The sequence below is a fragment of the Phasianus colchicus genome, chromosome 10 (assembly GCF_987193195.1).
Source record: "Phasianus colchicus chromosome 10, bPhaCol1.hap1.1, whole genome shotgun sequence".
In the NCBI taxonomy this organism is placed as follows: domain Eukaryota; kingdom Metazoa; phylum Chordata; class Aves; order Galliformes; family Phasianidae; genus Phasianus; species Phasianus colchicus.
In genome coordinates, this window is record NC_143445.1 from 15425008 (window position 1) to 15439722 (window position 14715).

Genomic DNA, 14715 nt, shown 5'->3' on the forward strand with positions numbered 1-14715 from the left:
GAGTGCCCAGGGAGATACTTCTGAAAACCAACCCTAAGGAGACACCTCTGGGTTTCCCACTTCTCCCAGTGGGGAACATTCAGCTGCTTTTGCAGCAGAAATACCACTAACAGACATCTTTTTGCTTTACACAACTCCAGCCCCTTCTCTAGCTTACCACAATGGATGCTCAGTGGTCAGCACGTGTCTAATTCTGATTATAATCCTGCACCAAAAAATTCCAGATTGCAATTACAGCATTGCAAGAGGTAACAGCAGAAAGTCCCTTTGGTAACACAGCTCAGCAGAGCACAGTTCCCATCTGGCAGAACCCAGCACAGCAGTGTGCTCGTGCCTGCAGAGTAGCAGCTGCAGGGACAGACTTCCCAGTCCAGACACATGGATGTGCACACACGTGAAACTCTATTTTTATGTTTAGTGAAGTACAGACCACTTATTTTAATGCACCCTTAAGCATTTCAACAGGCAGTTTGTCATTTAAAAGCATTTTAAAGCAAAGCCAAACAGCAGGAATCAGTCGGCACAGTCAAAGCACCGAGCAGCCCCTGAACAAAGTACCATAACAGAGACTTATTAAAAGAAAAAGTATTTTCTTTTTTCCCCCAACTAGCTAAATTTAAGGTACAAAAAGCTGCTCAGAAGTTCTAAAGCCATCCCAACTGAAAGATACAAAGGTGAAAGTGATCTAAGTGCAAAATCCTGAGATGCGATGACCAGAAGCAGCCATGCACTACTGCTGACACCAATGCTGTGCCACTGACAGCACAGATCAACAACACCTCACAATAAAAACACCTTCATTTAAAGCACAAGAACAATACATAAAGCAAGGCTTCCTGTTTACTGATCTACCTTTAAATCTGGTTTACGCTTGAAAGTCTCACAAGTACCCAGAGTTCAATTTCTACTATTGTTTCCTTAAATCAATACTGCTATACTTGTAGAAGCTGCAGCCTGAACACCAATACAGCTGGGATAAAGCAGCCTCACATTGGGAAGCTCAGTATCAGCCTGAGCACTACGAGGAAAATTAAGAGTTGTAACTGTTCTGGTTGCCAGTTTTCAAGCACTGACAAGTTCAGAGAGTCAGCCGCCAGCATGGCCTGACAGGGGTCTGCTCCTGTAGGGCTGGCAGGTACATGTACAGGTCCCCACATGACAGCCCCGCTCAATCTGACCTTTTCATTTTAAATGAAAAACACTTAAAAGCCTGCACTGCTTTGACATATGCATTTTTATGCCTTTCCCACATGGTTCCAATATTTGTTGTTTGCTGGCCGAAGTCCCCAGCTCAGAAATCTCAAGTTATTTCCTCTGCTCTAGCAGTTCTGATCATCACTGGCAAAGCTAAGCTCCCCATGCACCGCACAATTAGGACAACGAGATCCTTCCTATGAAAATCTCAGCTTGGAATCTTACACTGACTTAAAACTCAGGTTATACACACAGGAAGCTCTGCACCTGAACACATGCCCTGAGACACAGACCCATCTCGCTAACACAGGACACTGATGCCTGCAGGATCCCTATCAGCTTTCTGTGCTTACTTGTTCCTGTGCTTCTCAGGTTTCATTTATTAAACTGCTCAATTCAAAAGAACATTGCTGAAGCTATCTAACGCAAAGATCATGCAAGATAACTAAAGCTGGAGACATTTCCTCTCTACTGCTCTTCAGCACTGCCAGAAGCAGCACCTGCTCAGAAATTCACCAATACACACACCAACAACTAATGGGCCCAGCTGCTGCTTTTACTTGGAGGCCATGTGATGGTGTAAAGCAACAAGCATGCCAAGCAAATGTGGAGTTTTGATCTACAAGGAAGCACATGTCCTTTTTTTATTGTCCTCAGCCGTGTGCTGTCTGCAAATCTGCAACCACCACATGTGTCCAAATGGGCAGTCATGGGACTTATCACTTCCAAACCCCTGGTCCTGGTTGCAGCAGGGACTGTCAGCATCAGCTGCAATGGGAGGAGTTAGCAGCAACTGAACAGCAAACCTGCAGGCTGTAGGGCAGGAGAGACAATTCTAGCATGCTCCTTCAGGCACAGTGGGGCTGGATCCAGCTTCCTCAGATAGACTCAGTATTAAAACACATGGGAAGTTACTCAGGCATGACACATTTAGATAGCAGACAAGGAAACTGAGTACAGCTGTCCCTGCAGCACCCCAACGGCTCCCAGTTGGAGCACTTGGGCAATAGTGTAGGGATGGCAACTATAATGCTATAATGGGATGATAATAGCAGGGAGGCAAAGTATTTGGCTACAACAAATGAGAACTAGCTCAAATGCAGTAGCCACAGGTACAGAAATGAGAGATAAGAGCTGTTTACCTTTAGAAAGCCTCAGGTATGCAGGGATCTCCAGCAAGAGATGCCCTCACCTCCACTGCTGGTCCTTCAAATGAGGTCTGGGAAGGGGTGGATCCTGGCTCCACCCCTTCCAGTCACACAGGTACATTGCAAGCACCTGAGCGCCCTGGGCTGGCCCTGCTTTCTCACCAGGTGCTCAATCACTGTTTGAGGCCATGACTTAGCTTTTCCACTACAGCAACCCAGCAGCAGGAGAAGCCATAGCCCAGCCCTGTTATCTTAAACACACAAAAAGATGGAAAGGAAAGAAGGATGGCTAAGGAATGAGAGGAATCCGTGTGCCCATTCCAGGGAGCCTGTGGGTCCCACACTGGAGTGACGTTTCTGCAGTTCCTCGTGATTTATGGGTCTGTAACACACACCAGGACTGGACCCATATTTTCAAGCACAGGCTGCTGGCCTCATGCCGTTTGCATTCCTGGAAGTGGAAGATTTTCAGAGCAGCCTCATTGATTCCCCCCTGCACGCACCGTTTGCTGTCTGCATTTTGCTAAGCCCCGTCAGAGAGACTTTGAGCAAAAGGGGGACAGTTCACTTTCTCACTTGAATGCACCCCAGCTTCTTGATCAAAGAAGAATAATTGATTTCACTTTCATTCTCATGCAGTATAAGAGCACCACAGAGCCTGGGTTTCAAACAAAGGATAATGTTTTGCAATTCAAAAGCAAAAAAATGCCATTCTTTTCCCCCAGTCTCACTAGGCAGCCCCAGCAGAACGCTGCGCGTCTCCCAACTCTGAAGTCAGACCAACAGTGACCAAGTGCATAAGGAAGCAGAGGACAAATGCTGCATCCCAGTTCCTGGAGACAGAAGGCATCCGACTGCCCCCAGTCTCAGCTCAGGGTCCCCTGCAGCCCACGTTCAGGCTGAAATCCCACAGCACAGAGACAGCATTTCTGTGCCCATTTGCTGTCAGTAGTGTTGCTTATGATAACAGCAACAAAAACAGAAGTTAAATGTTATCATGATATACTATCTTCCTTCGTCCATTTGGGATTTAAATGGCAAGAATTTGAGGGTAAGGGTCACCCCTTCCCTGGCTTGTTCGAGTCACACCACAACTAAACCCTTGGCAAATGAAACTTCACAGCCCTGAGCCAACCAGAGACTCTCTGTGGTTCAAGGCTTTCGTTTTACCCAATTTCTGCCAGGTCGTTTGAGAACTGCTACAGCTACTGGGCAGCCAGCTGGACTCCCCACTGCTATGCCCACTTATAAGCATTACAATCCATCACAGTGTTTGAAAAACAGCAGCAATGTAGAACCAGCAAATTTCTCCATCTGGTTTAGAACCGTCCATTCCCTCCTCACCCCCATCTCCACAGATGCCTGAGCATGAGTTATCTTCTTTCATTTTCATCTTACTAGCAAACTTCTATAGTTTCAGACTTGGAAGGAATACTTTCAGCTGAGGTTACAAGATCTATCTTAAGAAGAAAAAAAAAAGAACAATTTCTTAGTGTAGTTGCTCCACCAACCTTCTTTCCAAACGACTGGATCAAGAGGCTGAGGACACCTATTTCTCCAGAAATAGAAGAAAAACGAAGAGGAAAAAAAAAAACAATGGGGCAGAGGGGCAAAGGTTAAAATGGAAGCGTGGCAATCAGCAGCCTTATCACTGAGTGCTTCTCATGAAAACATGTTTGTTTTCAACAAATGTTACCATCACAAATTGAAAAATAAGAAAATGCACTTTTTTGCTTTACAGAACTAGGACTGAGTTGTAAGCTGACGCTTCCTGCAGAAAACTCAATCTTGACAAAAAGTCATTTATACCAAATATAGATTCAAAATCTGGAGAAATCCTAACGAGCCCTACTAACTATTCTTACTGCATTTCAAAACTAGGAGGAACACAGGTGTCTGTAGACACATCCACCCTCTGAACGAGAAAGTACAACTACTTCCATTATAGATGAGGACTGAGACATATAGAAGATCTATTAAAAGGCTGTTTTAGTTCAGATTACCCCAGCTCCAGTCAGAATGCAGGTCTCTCACTGTGTTAGGCCCTTCTGAGGCAGTTTCTCAGGCCACACTCTGTCATAATGCACTTCTCCCCGCTGCCACAGAGCCCAAGTTCCCATGTGGGGCTGGGGAGGAAAAGAGAGGACAAAGCCCACACACAGTGTCTGTCCACCTCTTCTCACCAAGAGGAAACCAGAGCATCATCCCCCACCACCCCAGGGTGCGCGAGCCTCAGCATCAACAGCTAAAATAAGGTGCTGCATGATATCCCCAAAACGAAAATGGTAGGGGCTCAATTTAGGTCATGGAGTTACAATGGAAAGGAAACGTGATCCTAATCCCCTGGCTCAGCACTCCTGTAAACGCACCATCCCATAGCAGGGCTGTCAGACACGCATCTGTCTTAACACAACAGCCTGATCACCTGCCTGCACGACCACAGCTCCACACCCATCTCCTACGTGTCAGACAGGGAGCCACTGTTGCATCACACAATGGCGGGGACAGCAGGGACAGGAGCCCCCACAGACACCTGTGACTCACTGGTTGCATAGCACCAGTTCTGTCTGCACTCCTGTCTTCCAGCTGGGCAAATAGGGCTCAAGTTCAAGCTCCAATAAGCCCAAATGTAATAGAAGTGGCCTCACAGGCTTTCATGGGAATGCTGCCGTTTATCCTCCTGCCAAAGGAGTAAAAAATGGGTTGCAGTTTATAATACAGCTTCTGTCTGCATGGTAAATGCAAGTATTATTGTTTTTTTTTCCTCTCCTGATTAAAAATGAAGAACAAAAAGTCTTCAGCCACTCTGTGCTATTTCACCTTGACCTAGAGAAGTAGATACACTGGATTTGCACATTTCCTTTGTTCTTTGCTCAGTACAAAGAGTGGCTATAGTAGCTGTACTCCTGGACCTGCACAACTCAGTTCATTTTGTCTTCCTCTTTCTCCAGGAAAAGAATGAGGCTTTTGGTTTGCAGAACGGTGAAGTTATCAATTCACAGAATCATAAAGGTTGGAAAAGACCACTCATTTAATCCAACTGTCAACCCATCACCACCATGCCCACTAACCACATCCCTAAGACATCTCAGCATCTCTCAGCTCCCTCACTGGTATTCACAGGCAGAGATCCCAATTCTGCCCAAGTAACTGACATTTTCTCAGCACAAAGATCCCTTGACCACTAATTCTCCGTTTTCTTCCAAGAGAATGCTGCACAAATTTTCTCCAGCCTGATGTACCTGAGCACAGTATTTCAGAAAAGCACACTTGTCTCACATGCCAGCACTGTGTGGGTGCAACATCACACTATGGTGTGAAACATTTTGAGACCAAGGAAAGTCTCTTCAACCTTCTTCCATCTCGCTGGTGTGATTCACAAGAGCACCAGGCAGTGTAACGCTGCAGTCGTACCTGTCCTCACCCACTCCTACTCTACCATATTGAGCTTGTCAGCAGGAGTTTCATCACTGGCACTGAAGCCAGCGCTTAATTTATCAAACCAATTGGTTTGTTTGTTGCTTTTGTTAACAAAAAAAAAAAAAAAAAGTGGTGAGGGAGAAGAATAGGAAGGAACTTCTGGAGACAAGATCTCTCTATCAGACTTGCCAGCTGATGTTTTCAAAGACTCACGTGGCACAGCACCACATCAGCTGGCATCCGGCATGCAAACAAGTGAGACCAGCTCCACACCAGCCATCCGCCAGGCTCCAGGAGAAGTAGCAACTGCAGTCAAGAGAAAAGAAGGAGAAAGATTCACACTGCATCCATCACAATAGGTATGGTCACAGGCCTGATCATCAGCCATGAAGGACACAAAGAATAAAGTCACAGAGGAAAAAAGCATCTCTGTGAGCAACCACTGTCAGAGAGCAGAGGCCACACACAAGCAGCAGTCACAGGTCTGACCATGCAGCAATGAGAGATATCACACAGCCTTCAGTCCAGAAACAGGAGACATCTGCGGGGGAAGAGCTGGCAAGGGAGGACAGTTTCCTATGAAACCAGCAAGACTGCACATTGCAGAGGCTAACAGCAGCCATTTGCCCACAGCCACCATATATCCAGTTACAACTCCCAGAAACACAGCTGACTCGACCCCCAGCCTTTATCAGTATTCACAGAGACCAGAGAAGGTCAACAGAGTCGTCATCCAGGAACAGAAAACAAGCACAGCAGGCTCAATGGGAACTTGACAGGACAAGAATGACTGCAGTCACGGAGGAGCAAGAAGAGCTCACAAGCCTGGCCCTCTTTTGCTGAGGCTCTCAAAGAAGACAAAACCCCTGACCTTTGATTAAACTACGCTACTCTCAGAAGAGGGGGTGGTTTAGGGGCCCAGGGACTCAATAAGAAACTATTTATCTCAAGGTCACGGGTTCATCCCCTCTCCAAGTTCTTTCTGCTTAGTCAATTAAAAGAAGGGACTCAATCTGCATTAAAAAACCTGTTACTAAGGGCACAGTCAGATACCGCCTTGTGAAACAGGCAGATTAAGAAGATACAGCAGCTCTACAGCTCCTTGCAATCACAGCAATGCTGGGAACACACCCAGTGCAGAGCACAGCCTGCTTTTGTGCCCAGACTAGCAAAGCATAGGAGTGGACCACCAGCAGGGCCTCCAGCACCAGCCTGGACATCCCCACAAGAAGCACTACTCATGGGGCTGATCCTGCTTTGGCCTCCAAGCCTGATCCAGGGAGACTCACAGCATCCCTGAGGTGCCCAGAGGCCAAAAGCTCACCACAAGGTCACAGTGGGGACAGGGAGCCTTTGCTGCCTGCAGTCCAAACACAGGGGATGTCCACAGACATCTTTCAGCCCTCAGCCCTGTGGTGCTACAGGACACTCCCACACAACCCCTAGGAGGGGCTTCTATGAGCCTTTCCTGTGGCTGCCCTGCTACCCGCAGCCCATCCAATGACACATGCAGAGAGAGAGCAGGGAGAAGACATCTCTCACTGCACCACTGGGCCTAGAGCAATGTGTGAATCAAAGTTAATGCATATCTGAAACCAATTACTGATAGAAACCAAACTATCTAGGAACTCCAGCTGCTGCATTCAGAGTTCCCGGTAATGAGTGTAGTCAAAACCTTTTCTTATTTTCTAACCCCAAAAAAGCAGAGACTAAACATGCTCCAGCACACGGGGCACACACACATCTCTCCTGTTTTTAACAGCTTCCCACCAAGAAAATCCAATCCCTCCCAAAAAAAAGTTGCTCTGAGGTTTCATAACATTTTTAACAGCTGCATGCTTTTTCCCTATTTTTCCTTTCATCCAGAAGCAACTTTCAGCTGAGAAAGGATTCAAGCACGAACTCATGGCAACTCTGACGGTAAGACTTGACCCTCCTTTAGTCAAGGGAATGAGCTCCCCATGCATCATGGCCGGTGTGAGTAAAACGTGAAATAGAGGGGCCTGGAAACAAGTGGGAAGCAAGCAGAGCTCCCTTCCATTTCCCACTGAGGGTAATTATTGCAGAGAGGACCGCATATCCTTTTGGCTTTTAATTAGTGGCAAACCAAGTCAACCTCGGCTCATATTAGTGAGAAACTATTAGGGGCTATGGATCTGCAGCCAAGGAAAACAAATCCACACCGGTCCTTCACCCCAAGAATAACTTCTGATTGTCAAGTACAGTTACCAGGGGAATGAATAGCTTCTCTTGCAAGCGCCTCAGTCAATTAAACTAATGCAGACAAAAAGGCCAGGCAGTGGTGGCTGCAGAAAGCACAGGGTGAGTCAGATGCATGCGCCTGGCAAACAGGGAGCACCAGGAGCAGGTTCAGAATGATGATGGAGATCAGCAGTCTACAGCCACCGTGCTACCAGAATACACTGGAGGCTTCTGCACGGGATGCTGAACAGCAGAAGCTGATATCCTGAGCTCTGATTCATAGTTAGCAGAGAATTACAAAAATCTGAGTGAGGAAACACCTACAAAAAGTCCTTGATTTATCAGTAATTCAGAACTGTCCCATTGCTGCCTCACACTCCACTCAGCAGCCTTATAATCCTGCCTGAAACTCAGGGCAAAAATCACCACAAAATAGAAGCTGGGAGATACAAGTCCTGGGCCCTTTTTGAACACAAAAGCCAAACATCTAAAACATCTGATCATCTTCCTAAGCATCACGAAAAAAAATCCAGTTGCAGCAGGAACTTGCTTTAGGTCAGGCTGCTCTTTGCAGATGGGCACTAACAATCCATACACCACGAGGATGATTCTTTTTCCCTTTTGCAGCTGAATTTCATTAAGAAGATGGGTATGAATCTTGGAGGTTACACTGACTTACAGAGCCTTCCTTATTCCTTGCTTTTCTGTGGTGTGCCATAGCTTCATCCTCTTTGAAAACAATCAGTATTTGAAAACACCCAAATTCCCCTTAAAAAGTAGGGGAAAACAAAGCAGCAGGGAGTTTTTTGTAAAAGACAAGGCAGCAAACAAAATCCACTGCCACCTCCTTTTAACTGGGTTTTAACCAAGTGTGTATGTGCATATCCAGGTCTAAATCCCACCTCCCCCCTGAAAAACTGAAGGAAGTTCTGCTGTGGTTGGTACAGCCCGACATCACCAAGGCAGTGCTACGCAAAGTTGAGTCCACGCTGCCATGGAGGTGTCCCAGCTCAGACGTGCTCCTCTAACAGGTGTTGCTTGGATCCCAGGCATCTCTCTAGAAAAGTGCAATGCTATTTAATTTCCTCATGAACTCAGGCTGCTGCCAAACATCTGCTGTGATTAGCTGGTTTGTGTTTGTGAAGTGCACACAAAAGTTATCGTAAGGAAGGAACTGGCTTATTTATGGATGTGAATGCTGGACCAAGACCTAAACCCACATTCTGTATTTGCACATGTGGCCTTATCTCCCCTGCCAGATATCACCGTCTGAAGCGACGATGGAGACATGAGGTACAGCCTTGAGTGCTCTCAGCCAGCAGGTCTCCTGTGGGCTCCAAGCAGCCATGCTGCAGCTGATGAGCCACCTAAATTCCTGCTGGCAGGGGACTTTGCATCAGGTTACACATTACTCTTGGGTGTCCCTCCCTCCCACAAAGGCCTCCGGTGACTAAGTGCTGAGGAATGAGACGGAGGAGGGTGCACAGCTCAGGGGCCACTATAAAGAGCACTGCAGGAACAGAGCTCCCCAGCAAAGAGCTCAAGTATGTTCTAAATGGACACAAGCAACTTCATGATAAGAATTATACACGCTAATTGCCTGCAATAGCACAACCACCAGTGCCTTATGTGACTTAGAATTAGACTTACATGACTCAGAATTGCTTTGCACCACACTGCAAATCCTAGACATACAGCACTGCTCTGCCAGAAGTTGCTGCTCTCCTTTCCACCGCAGATACATTTCAATACTAATCAGATCTCCATCTTAGTCACATTCTGCTAACACACACTTCTGACATCCTTTTCATCTTCCCCCATAACCAATCTCTGTCCCCACGTCAAACTCTCTGCCCTCCTACCAGCACTCTCTGGGTTGTCTTCAGCTCCCAGGGCTGGAGCTCAGCAGACCCCACTGCAGACACAGCCCCTGCTTGGGTTCCTGGGACTTCCAACACGCACAGCTTGGAGAGCAAACTGCCCTCCTCTGGATACTGTAACAACCAAGAGGCTACAGTTCATAGTTAGAGATACAGACAACACAAGACAACAGTGTCCATGAATAGGGAAGTAAAACAGTGAGAAGGGTAAGCAGGAGTCCTCAAACATAGCAACACTGTGCCCAGAATTACTCATGCCATTCTCGAGGTGGATAAGCCTTGTCTTGTTCTGGAGATCAAAAGTGTTTGGAAAAATCTCCATTATACCTCCAGTAGAACGTGCACAGCTAAAACACACAGAAAATATTCCTGTCCTAAAAGGTTTTTCCACTAGAATAGCTGGAATTAGACCAGATGGATCCAACGTGGGACTTCCTGATACACACAGCCAGCTTTGTACAGCCAGTTCCACCCATGAATGAGGGCACACCCTTAGCCAGGTATGAATCAAACCATCTGAGACATGAGAAATTTATCAAGAGCTGTTGAAAAAGAAAAAAAAAAAAACCAACCCATATGGTTGTTCCTGCTTCACTGCAGGTCCTTACCTTCAAGGTATGGGGAGCAGCCCTGAACACAACAAACCTAGAGCCAGCAGATCACTTTTGTGAGAACTTCTTGGATGTGACAGCATGATCCGAGAGCTAAAACACCACCCCAGGCAGAAAAAAAAAGGGTGCACTCAGACCATAAGCACAGGCTACTGTATGCAGGGAACTCAGCAGTGCAGGTAAGGGCATGACATCCCTATGAGTGTCCTCACACTCTCCCAGGTAGGCCATGACCCATGCAGGCAGCCACTGTAACATCTTGGAGCATGAATCCTCTTTTTCACTCCAAGATGGCAGTACAGCAATATACGAGGCAGTGTAAAGAAGAGGTGACAACCCGTACCTACTCATAAATTAAAGGCAGGGGGTGGGGATCACAAATCAACATACGGATGCCATAAGTACAATGAGGGGATGTAAGCTGATCTCATGCAGAATAACTCACAAATAAAGATGCCGTGCAGGGACCCCTGTGTGCAGTAAGGAAGTGAGCTCTGCTCTCACAGCTCCTTCCCTTTTTCAGCTCTGTATTGATAACCAGAGCCTCCACATGCACTCACACCCCAATTTCACAGCACTTCCCCACTCAGCAGATAAAACACGCTGTGCAAAGCAATGAAACAAGCAGCGGAGGCACTTCATGAGCTGCCATCCTTTTCCCCAGACACTTCAGACACCTGGGTGGGTGGAGCACCTCAGAAAAAGCATGCTTGCATGTACTGTTTTAAACTCAGCTGCTGCTATGTCCTCACTCCCAATTGTCTATTCTGAAAGAGGAGTTACATGCCAAGAAAGCTGCCATCATCCCTACAGTAGCACAGAGGTGTGCCTAATGCCACTGTTAGAAGTTTAGGACTAATCTCCTGCGCTCACAAGGTGATCTCCTGCTCCGTATGAGGATGCCTATTGCAGTGAGGGTACTGCCATTCTGCATGCCACAGAATTGTTTCTGAACAAAGAAACAATTTCTCCCTAGATAATATTAACCCTTTCACCCACTGTTTCTTCCCCCATCTGTCTGCATTTGAAGTAAATTAGGATTCTGGTTCAGGAACACACTTAAACCCTTGCTTATCTTTAGGCACACAAGTAGCTGCAGAGAATTCAGCTGGATTACTCACGCACTTGAATTTCAGACTTACTATGCAGAAGGTTCACCAAGCCTTCCTTAAATGGCAAAGATGCAGTGCTGTGTTTCCCAAGCATTGCTCTGCACCTCCCCAGGAACTCTAGGAAGGAGAGGATCCCCTGCGAACACACCAAAGCGGGACTGTGCTAGAGAAAGCAGAACAAGCATTGTGAGGACAGGCAGTCTCCCACAAAACATCCCGCTATAAAAGTGATAGAGAACCACCACAGCTCTAGAGGAAGCTTAAAAGACCCTAAAATTGGTGATCTTACTGTACACAGGAAAAAAAAGCCACTGAAGAATATACAGCTGATGATGTGGAGTCTCCATTCCCCTTACTCCACTCAGTGAAATATGTTATACATAGATACCATCTGGACTTCATTCATTCTCATGGTCCACTTTTGGACCTCCCACTTTCATAGCTTGGATTTAAAAGCATCCAAATGCCAGAGGCAAAGACCAGCTTCCATACTTAGCCAGGCACTTTGATACCCACACACAGTCTTTGGCCCCCAGCCAAGGATGACAATAACCCATAGGAGGCTGGTAAAAGCAAAAAAGATGAGGGAGATGGACTGTAAAGATAAGTCCAACTGCTATGCATGGTTCAGAGTAATCTTCAGAGTTGGGTGGAAAGCTACTAAATTCACTCTGTATTTACAAACTTCTTTTTTAACTATTTTTCTCTGTTTGGTTATCAGTTATGACTGCAAACCAAAGTGAGCAAACCTGGTCCAAATGGCTTTTTTTCCTCCTGTATTTCAGTGTCGGGGATGACACAATTCTCAGCTTCACTCCTCACCAAGCCTCAGTGCCCCATCAGTAAAATGGCAAGAATAATTTTCCTTCACCTCAGGGGGGCACCACAAAAATAGTCACCCCAATGTGCAAAACGCTTCAATGGAAGAGCAAAGAGAACTCTAGAAAAGCATCAAAAGGAAATTAATAATACTGCATTCAGCCTTGAGTTTGAATGGCATGCGGTAAATAAAGCTTGGGGCCAGAAACTGCACAAAAAAGAAACCAAATAGCTGCTCATTAAGTATCACCTTCCATTCTGAGCATAAAGAGTAGGTGCTCTAGCAATTAAGTACCTATATCATAATATCTAGTTGCAGTGGGGTCAAATTAAAGTTTCACTGACGACTCTCATCCATGCGTTTTGTAGGTTTGAAGTGCTCGGACTTTGCAACTATAATACCATGATTTTAACCAAGTGTGTAGCTTGTAATTAACTACAGCATTGCCACATGTCTACTGCAATCACTATCTGCTTGTCTTGTGAAATCCAGATTAAAGGCTTGTCTTGGCCGCAGTAATAGCTGGAGTTATCTCTCAAAATTTGCCCAAACCCACGAAAAGCAAATCATGCCTCAAGCCATGAGGTGTGCTCACTTCAAGCCAGTTGATCTCCTTTGGGGCTGAGCTGAAACACAAACACGGCTGCCACCAGAGCAAGGCAGGGTAGAAGTGCAGCCGGAGCCACCGCTGCTTAGCTGCTAATCCAAGCATCCTCTTAACCAGTCCCTGCTGCAGCATACTGACTGAGACTCCTTGCCTTCATTCAAGCTTGCCTCATTAAGGAGAGTAATTCAAGTCTGTTAAGGTGACGTAATAAACTGCTAAAATAGAGAGAACTCCTTGGGATACAGGTGTTCGGCACACAGATGATGCACACCCAGTGCCATACAGCAGTCAGGGCACAACCAACATGAGAACTGCAGCAGACTGGCTGCAAGTCACCTGTGGAACACACTGACTTTCTCTTCAGAAAACTGAGTTTCATACAGCCAGCTTCATTGCTGAAAAAGCCCTAGAGGATGTATTTTAAATAATCAAGGCATGCAGCTGGACCGCTTTTACCTTCTCATGCAAAGCACCCGTATCCATCCCACAGCCTCTTCTCAAACACAAGTCTGTATCAGCTTCCTTCATCCTCCCTGCCTTGCCCACTGGCCAGGCTGCCAGGGAGCCCCAAATAGCAGCAGGCTGCCAGTCACTGAGCTGTGCAACCCTGGCAAAGGCTTCAGCTGGAGCAGCAATCGGGAGCCCAGGAGGAAAGAGAAGAAGGAAGAACTGCAGCTCCTGACACTGACATCCACTGGCCTGAAGCAGGGGAAGGGGGGAGTTACAAATGGATGCATAAACAAGACCTGACTGTGTAATTCTGAGCTAACAGGGTAGTTTACTGAATGTTAATTAAATCCTCAGTGCCTGTTACCAACTGTGGAGATCAACTTATTTTTAAATTAAATAAGCAATAAATGCTTAGCTGAACTTCTATTAAATTTCACCCAGTCAATGAAGTATGTGGGGCTTTTAATAGACATTAAACAAGATAGTTATGGCAAGTTAGTTGATATTTTATTACCTTAAGATAATGGCCGTATTAAATCTCAACTAACTATTCCACTGGCAGCACAGCCATCCAAGATTTGGCGGAAGTTTGCCTGCCTTGAAGCATCACTGGGCAGCAGCAGCAGAGAGAGGAAGGCAGCCAAGTGCTGAAAGGCACCTACTCAGATGCTCAAGTGCATAAACCCACTTATGTGCAAAATGGGATCCCTCCAAAAGGAATTAATCCCAAAGAGCACCGTCCACTTCACACCGAATCACAACTGGCATAACAATGGCATCCCAACTCATAGAATCACTAAGGCTGGAGAAGACTTTTAGGATCACCCAGTCCAACCACCAAGCCATCACCACCATGCCCTCAGATCAAATAAAGTAATTACGGGGTTAGTGAGGAATCACTGTATTATGAGGAACCAATAAGCATCCTCACTAAGAAATGATCAAAACTTGTATTTTTTTCTAAGAAAAGGTTATCAGCAAAACTCTACCCGTGTTTGTTTTCCTTTCTTGAGCATATTGAGATAGTTTGGGAGCGCTTCTGAGTGACTCACACGTGTGTCACTGTCACCCACAGATTCCAACAACAGATACCAACAACCTAAAAGGACAGAGACTTGCTGACAGCTACTTAAAATGATCATTTCCATGCCAGCTCTCGCGCTTGCTCAGAACGTGATTGAAACCAACTCTTCTGAGATTAAAGCAGTCTCTGCACTGAGGTGTCTCTACCAGTAACCTTAATCACAATGATTAAGTGTGGGTAGTGGTGT

At 46.2% G+C, this 14715-nt stretch overlaps 1 protein-coding gene across 17 annotated transcripts in view; it reads right to left on the minus strand.

Moving 5' to 3' along the window:
• The window catches only part of LPP (LIM domain containing preferred translocation partner in lipoma), a 321563-nt gene that overhangs the window by 301996 nt on the left and 4852 nt on the right, over positions 1–14715 (minus strand). For 6 of the 17 annotated variants that reach the window (XM_090147418.1, XM_031603420.2, XM_031603425.2 and 3 more), the window contains exon 1: positions 4712–4796. The exons of 4 other annotated variants lie outside the window; for them this stretch is intronic. The gene's annotated coding sequence lies outside the window, so the exon portion shown is untranslated. Of the gene's footprint in view, positions 1–2336; positions 3782–3853; positions 3892–4345; positions 4469–4711; positions 4824–5975; positions 7528–14715 lie in introns of those variants that run through there. 7 more of the 17 variants (XM_090147412.1, XM_090147411.1, XM_031603421.2 and 4 more) reach the window with 6 other exon arrangements.